The sequence below is a fragment of the Amblyomma americanum genome, chromosome 5 (assembly GCF_052857255.1).
Source record: "Amblyomma americanum isolate KBUSLIRL-KWMA chromosome 5, ASM5285725v1, whole genome shotgun sequence".
NCBI lineage: Eukaryota > Metazoa > Arthropoda > Arachnida > Ixodida > Ixodidae > Amblyomma > Amblyomma americanum.
The window spans coordinates 29,378,855-29,387,116 of NC_135501.1; the positions used below are offsets into that span (position 1 = coordinate 29,378,855).

At 42.9% G+C, this 8,262-nt stretch overlaps 1 pseudogene; it reads right to left on the reverse strand.

Annotated features, from left to right (window-relative positions):
- Positions 1-598: 598 nt before the first annotated feature.
- LOC144133769 (uncharacterized) lies at positions 599-7,973 on the reverse strand (annotated as a pseudogene).
- Positions 7,974-8,262: the final 289 nt, after the last annotated feature.

Genomic DNA, 8,262 nt, shown 5'->3' on the forward strand with positions numbered 1-8,262 from the left:
ATTCATGCAGTCTTGCTTCCGAGTGCAACTTGTCCTTATATCGTCATGTTGACACACCAAGATGCTAACTTCCTCTTCATGCTTCCCAGAAGACGACAAAACAGTGCAAGAGCAGTGCTGCCAAACACTGCGAGCCACATTGCATCTTGTGCTCTTGGTCGTTCTCATCTGTCCCCGCAAGCTTGTTCAGTTTTTGTCGCTAGCAAACGACTAGCCAAATTATGTTTGACCCTACCTTTAATTGCATCTGATTTGGATGCGGCTATAAATTATTCACGGGAACCTAATGAGCAATAGGTTAGTCAGTATTTTAATTTGGCCTCATTTATGCAAGGATACTATATGTTGAGGAAATATTTGGGATGTTGCAAAAACATTTCTCACGCTAAAAATTACACGTTTTTATACATGAGAATGTTTATTAGACTCCCCCAGGAGCGCAGCTTCATTATGACCAAATTCTACAGTTTGGGACCAACATGAACACTGACAATGAGCAAACAGCAAGCAGAACGTTGAAACTGAACAAGACAAAATAAATTGACAGAGATGAACGGAATTACAACTACCTACGTACAAAAAAGTTTGTCATCTGCAGTTAAAATGACCCATAACAGTTGCACAATGCAGCAAAATATAGCATGCCTTCTATATTCAAGAACATGCATGGCCGGCCAACATGAGTGAGTGGGAGTGTTTCTTGACGTAGTTTTGCGGTCTATCTTCAAGTGCCCAGCACTCCAAAATTTTGCACATCATATACATGAGACATAATGAACAACTCAGCACTCCCACTACACCTAGAAATATTCAATATGCGGTCCACTACTCCATAACTATCACCCAGCTGCACAGCTGATGAATCATGTTTCAAAGAAGGCTTCCATTGCTTGCTGTGTACAATAACTCCATCAATACTCACTCCTCTATACTCCTCAATATTTTTACTTCCCCTCCACTTTCTAGAACAAAGCTTGTCAAGCCTGGCGAAGGTGGCTGGGGCCTACCAAGCAGCCTAATTCCTGCATGCTTGTTGGGTGTTTTCAGGCACATCTACCTCACTTCTTGCAATGCCATGGACTGCAACTGATGAATGTTTCTCCTGAATAGAATGCGAGAAAGGATCTGGCACGGAATTCCATTTGATGATGATCACCGTTACAGGAGATCTCCCATGTTGTTTTGAAATTCGTAGCAAGACAGTGCTCAAAGTGGCCCATATCACAGTACACTCTTTGGAGGTGCAGCAAAGTGTGAACGTTTGAATTCATTTGGGCTCCCCATAGTGATACTGCATCATTACCACTTATGTCATCATCCTCTCCGTGCTGTTGTCTTCTACCGTGATATGGCTCTTCAGAAGAAACACTGAAGGTACCAGCAGCGGGAAGTGCTCAAGGCATCGGGCAAGATATCCTAGATGGAAGGAAGACTGTAATACAGGAGCCACGACTCCAAATCTGCTGCCTTCCAGTACTTGCGAAACTTGACTGATCTCGGTGTTTGATTGAACGAAAAGTGTGGCCTTTGGCTTTGAAGCCGGTGGTCTACTACTGTTATTTTCTGAAGGGCTCCAGAGTAGTGTCCTTCCGCTTTGTCTGAGAACCATGCATCGGTAGGTGGGCGGGCAACACGCAGCAGTACACTGTTCATGTAGTCTGGCCGAAAGCTCCAGACGATGTCAAAACCTGGAATGTTGATAAGCGGTGATGGCCCTTTGACTCCGTTGGTGCTCTGTTTACGCAATGCTGCAGCTTTCATGTCATCCAACATAGTAGCTTCGGACTTGTCTCCAACAGCAACAGCCACAGGGTACCTGACAGAGCCTGCGCAAGATGTGTATACTCACGCCATGGTTAGAATCCACCATGTCATGGTTGTGTAATAGTTAATGAATCTTCATGCTCAGTGTAAGTGCTTAAGTTTTTGGGTGAATGCAATAGAGGACACTTGTGAAAAGGTATGCTGGTGCAAACCATGTGCCCCAATGCGGGCGAGAAAAACTTTGATCATTCCATTATAAAATCTTTTATGTCTCATTAATTCGTTCTAGATTAAATACTGCAGTGAACAAACCCACAATAAGTGTTTCAAAATGTGAGCGTAACTACACGCACCTTCAATGAACTCTCCAGGATGAGGACACCAAGCACAGCCATAATAGCCATTAAACTGTACCATATTTTGCATTATCGTCTTTGTCGGTGCATCTGCAATGCCTGCAATGCAGTAGACCTAAAGAAAGAAGACATCCGAGAATGAGCCTTCTCTGTTACAAATAAAACTTGAAATAAAAAATTTCTCTCAAGGACCTTGAGCAGACCCTTAAAACTTAAAAGCAATCCTCTAAACTCCTGCCGGATTAGTCACAATTCTCCTCCCATATTGCTCACACTGGCAGACATCCTTCTTGTTTAGATTAATGCTATAGCATAAAATAAACTTCCTACCAGAAACATTTTGCACCAAAATAGTTATAACCATGTAGCTTAGTGGTAGTGGTATGCAGAGTTTAACATACTGATGCAACACTGGCTATGGGGGACGTCATAGTGGAGGGCTCTGAATTAATTCCGACCACCTGAGCATCTTTAATGCGCACCGTCACCACAGCAAATGGGCGCCTTTTGCGTTATGCCTCCATTGAAACAAGACTGCCGCAGTAGGGTTCACTAATGTAGCCAAAAGGCAATTTTCATGTTTAATGAATATACCTTTGAATGAAGTTCTTAACCTCCTCCATTCCAAAATACTCTAGTTAAAGATAGCTCTTTTATTTGATAGGCAAAAGGTTCAAAAATAAGAGTCATGTTCGGGTGCTTGGTGCCAGACCACAGAAGAGAACACACAACGTTGCTCCAGCGAAGGTGTGGTGGCAACTGGTTGACGGTGAGGTGTACAGGCCAGATAGAATAATTGGATGACTTGAACGTTGGACTTCCATCTGAACTTCAAGCCACTGTCAGGTCATGCTATTCGCAGCCATGCTTCTTCCTTTGTTACTTGTAGAAAGCACGATGGCACCGCCACTGCGATCCCACGCTCACCACTGATGTATCTACAGGTGCTGCTGCTGATTTTCCTGGGCCGGCCATGGACGATGCACAAGACGGAATGCCTCAACGATACAAGCTCCCAGCTCGGCGCGTGTACGTCAACCGACTGCGGCCTATCAACATGTTTTTTGCCTGCGTCACCTATTCTGGATGCTCCGCCACTTCTGGACGCAGTGCTCGATTCCGTCTGGCAACGTGGGACTCTGACTGCTGATCGGGCGGTACAAAAGTGCGCGCCTTTCGACGCCCCTCTGGGCCACGGCACCGCCACTGCGATCCCACGCTCACCACTGATGTATCTACAGGTTGGTTACTATGACGCTTATTCTTACCGTGACGATGACGTCTGTCTTTTAGCGGTGTCGTGGCCACCTCATGTTTTAAAAAGTTTCCGCGCTGGTGTATCCTATTTATGGTGTCTGCTAGTTTTGGGAGGCGATGTCGAGCTAAACCCGGGACCCATGACTAAGGCTCAAGAGGAAAAGCTGGACCTTGTGGCTGGTTCCATCTTACGCCTTGAAACCAGCAATGCAGTCCTTCAAGACTCTGTCAACAAAGTGCTTCAGATTCACGCAGACTTAAAAATTGACTTAGAAAAACTAACAAAGCGAGTTCACGATCTAGAGCAAAAATTTGCAACCGCACCATCTGCTGAGCTCGTGGGGAACAGTGACAAGGGTCTCGCAAATGTACAGGCAAAAATTGACGACCTTGAAAATCGCTCTAGGTGATCCAATGTTCTATTTTACGGTATAGATGATCCAGAGAAGTCGGAAACTTGGGAGGAGTCTGAACGTCTCGTAAATGACTTTTGTAAAGAAAAACTTGGGCTTACTGTTGAATCTGTTTCCAGAGCACATCGCGTGGGCCGCTTTTCTTCCGAGAAAAAGCGGCCTATCATAGCCAAATTTTTTAATAAAAGGGAAGTTGACACTGTCATGAGCCGCGGCTATAAGTTAAAAAACACTAATTTAAGCATCTCGCGCGATTACTCCGAAGCCGTTCGCGAAAAGCGACGGAAGCTTCTCCAGTTTTCAAAATCTATTAAGAAAGACGGGGATAAAGTGCGACTCGTTTTCAACAAGCTCTTCGTTAACGATGATCTTTACATGTGGAACACCAACGAAAGTCGAGCCATTCTTGTATCAGGGCGCGAGGATGGCGAATGACGTCCTCCCTCCGTTTCCGTTAACCTGCGTTCATCGACCACCTCACCTGCCAAATTACATTGTGGTAATGATAACGAATGGCTGTTTTTGTACACCAACATTAGAAGTGTTGTAGCTAACGGTTTTGCACTATCATCTTTCATCGATTCATGTCAAGCTTCTTTAGTGGTACTAACTGAGACGTGGCTGAACGACACTATTCATGATGTCAACATCTTTACCAGTGCATGCAATTTCAAATTTTTTCGCTGCGATAGACAATTGCGAAGGGGGGGCGGTGTTCTCATCGCGATAAAGGAGGATTTCATTGCCACACCTATCGTTATCGATTCTTTCCTTGAATGTGTTTGGGTTTCTTTGAATGATGATGCATTTCGTGTCATCATCGGCGTTTTCTACCGTCCTCCCGACATGTCTGGTGCGTTTTCAGATGAATATCATCGGGTGCTCAGTGAAATGTATGCGCGTTTTCCCAATTCCGCTGTTATTATATTTGGAGATTTCAATTTTCCAAGAATTAATTGGTCAACACTTTCCGTAGTGGACACAGATGCAGAAGCACATTTTCTCAGCACTTGCCTTGATTTTTCACTAACACAGCTCATTAACCAACCAACACGATCAACTAAAGCCTCTTCCAATGTACTTGACTTAGTTCTCACAAACAAACCTGATATATTTTCAGGCATAACTCATGAGGAACGCATCTCTGACCACGATGTTATCACTGGGTACATTAAATTTCGCACTAGTAAAAAGATTACTAAAAAGAACATAAGATGTTACGGCAAAGCAAATTTTGATGCAATTAATGCAGAATTATTAATGTTTTCTGATAAATTTTTGCATGATTTCTGCTCTCGCTCTATAGAGCAGAACTGGATCCTTTTTAAAACTGCCCTCAATGATCTCATCAACCAGTTCATTCCCATGTTAACCATTACCTGTGATAGCAGTTCTCCTTGGTTTACCAACCGTCTTCGGCGGCTGAACAACAAAAAGAAAAAACTATACAGACAGGCAAAACTGAATGGTCTTGTGAGTTCACATGACAAATACAGAGCATGTGAAAAGGATTATAAGGCACTATTAAAATCTACTAGGCGCAACTTTTTTTTCTCATGACTTGTCTTCCATGCTGAAAAATAATATTCGCCGTTTTTGGCGTGTGGTAAACCCAGTAATTCGACCTGACATCACTCTTACAGATTCTGTTGGTGTTCCCATCTCTGATTCAGAGTGCGCTCAACTTCTTAACGATGCGTTTGTAACTGTGTTCACAGATGAAGACATTACATCCTTGCCTACATTAAGCGCACTAGTGGAACTAACTATGGACGAGATAGTCATCAGTGAGCCTGGTGTTTTATCTCTACTAAACAATCTCAAAACATCTTCTAGCGCTGATCATATGGGCTTCAATAATAAAATTTTAAGGAATACATCACATAGCATTTGTTCCATGTTAACCGCATTATTTTCCCAGTCGCTATCAACTGGCACCATTCCTAACGACTGGCGCATAGCTAAGATAATACCCATTTTCAAATCAGGTGATCGTGCTTCTCCGCTTAACTATCGTCCCATCTCCTTAACAAGTACAGTTTGTAAATTACTGGAGCATATTATACATACTCAGGTCATCAACTACCTTGAAGATCATAACATTATCTTCGATCATCAGCACGGTTTTCGCAAGGGCTACTCATGCGACACCCAACTTGCCGGTTTTATTAACAATATTTATGCACAGATTGACGCTGGTTTCCAAGTTGACGCAATATTTTTAGATTTTTCTAAAGCATTTGACCGCATTCCACACCAAAGGTTGTTGCTTAAACTTTCCCAACTGAACATTCACCCTAATATTATTGAATGGATAGCAGATTTTCTCTCATCTAGAATTCAGTTCACATCAGTTAACAACTCTAACTCATGTTACGCTAATGTTACGTCTGGAGTTCCACAAGGCAGTGTACTGGGACCTTTACTTTTCCTTATCTATATTAATGACTTACCCAATTGCGTGACGTCCAGAATCAGACTATTTGCTGACGATTGTGTGGTTTATCGACGTATAACCTGTAACACTGACAGCCAGCCACTGCAGTCTGATCTTGAAGCGATAAGCACATGGTGTTCTAATTGGTTAATGCCTTTAAATCTTTCCAAAACTAAGCTCATGTCTTTCACTAACAAGCCACGTATTCCTACCGCCTACTTTCTTGATAACAATAGTGTAGAATTCACCACAAGTTACAAGTATCTTGGCATTAACCTACAATCCGACTTATCATGGAATCATCATATTAATCTCACTCTTGCCTCCGCTAACCGTACTTTCGGACTTCTCAAACATAATTTAAAAGAGGCCGCGACACATGTAAAAAAACTAGCGTACACCACATTAATCCGTCTGAAACTCGAATACGCGTCTGCCATTTGGGATCCTCATCAGAATTATATCATCAGTAACATCGAAGCCCTGCAAAACCGTGCTGCGCGATTCATCTTTTCTGATTATTCATGTTACACCAGTGTCACCTCATTGAAGACTAAAGCCGAGTTAGATAACTTAGCACTGCGCCGAAAAATTTCCCGTCTGTCACTTTTCCACAAGCTTTATCACCATCCTTCCCTTCATGATGAATTCTTTCAGCCACCGCCAGTTATCTTTCCACGTCGCGATCATCCTTACAAAGTTAAACGCATTAACTGCCAGTCATTCCATTATGCCTATTCTTTTTTACCACGCACAATAACCGAATGGAACGCTTTGCCATCAGAAATTGCCACTGAACCTGATCTAAATAAATTCCAACATCTTATGCACTCATGTTTCAACAACTAAAAAGGTATTTTTTGAGCGTTCTTTTCTTCCGCCTTGTCTTCTTTTTATTTTATATTTTTTTGTACTTCAGCGCACCTTTTCCAGTGTTGTCTTTTTCTTTTTCTAGCGGTGCTGTTATTTATGCTCAAATTTTGCTGTTATGTGCATTGTTGCGACCCTTTCTGTGAATGCCTATTTATGATTAATATTTTGTGATTTCTATTTTATTTTAGTGCAATATCTTTAACCTTATAACAATGCTTTGTACTTACTCCCCCCCCCCCCATGTAATACCCTCAAATGAGGGCCTTTGGGGGTATTTTGAATAAATAAATAAATAAATAAATAAATATTGTTTCCGGACTGCTCTCTGCGGCTCAAGGATTCAAAGAGCAGCTCTTAGAGAATGCAATCTGCATGAAGAGACTCGAATTGCTTCCTCAGAGGCAAGCAAACGAAGAAGTCTCCGTTCGTCTTTACCTGGGGACCGAAATACTGCTTTTCACAATTTGAACACATCGCAGATACACTGTTGCGCTCCCGTAGGCTTCCACTTCTTTTTGCCAAGGGGTTCTCACAAGTAGGGAAGTAGAGGTGTTGCTCCATATCATCTGGTGAAGCACCAGGAAATTTTCTGAAGAGAGACTTGCTGTCTGGAAGAAGGTTCCTTCCGAACCGCAAATTTCCAAATTTTAAAATATCTTCTATCGCATTCCATCCCAAGCCATATTTTTTAGCCATGTCCATAACGAGGATGACGACGACCCCTACTGACATGGAGCTTCCATTGCCTATGGGAGTCAAATATTCTAAAAAAGATGGGCTGCCAGAAGAACGGGTTGACGGCCAAGTTTCTGCTGAAGAATGAGGCTCGTCCTCATCTTCTGCAGCTGCGGGATCACTGCCCTCAGCACTCATGTAGTCATTCGGTTCGTCGTTTTCAGCTGTGGCCGATGACGCACACTCTTCATTTCAGCTACTCACCGATAGCTCATCTCCACCGCTGCCATTGTCGAAAGCAGCACTTCAATCAGAAACTGAGTTTTGGTGAGGAATAACTGAAAACGCCAGTGCCCGTTTTCTGATTTCAATCTGTGTTAACCTTGGCACACACTCATCCCTTGCGTTGGGATCGAGATATCGCTTACCAGTCCTGTATTTCGTCGCGCTCTTGTTCTAACACAAGCAGCAGAGGGTGCTAGCAGTT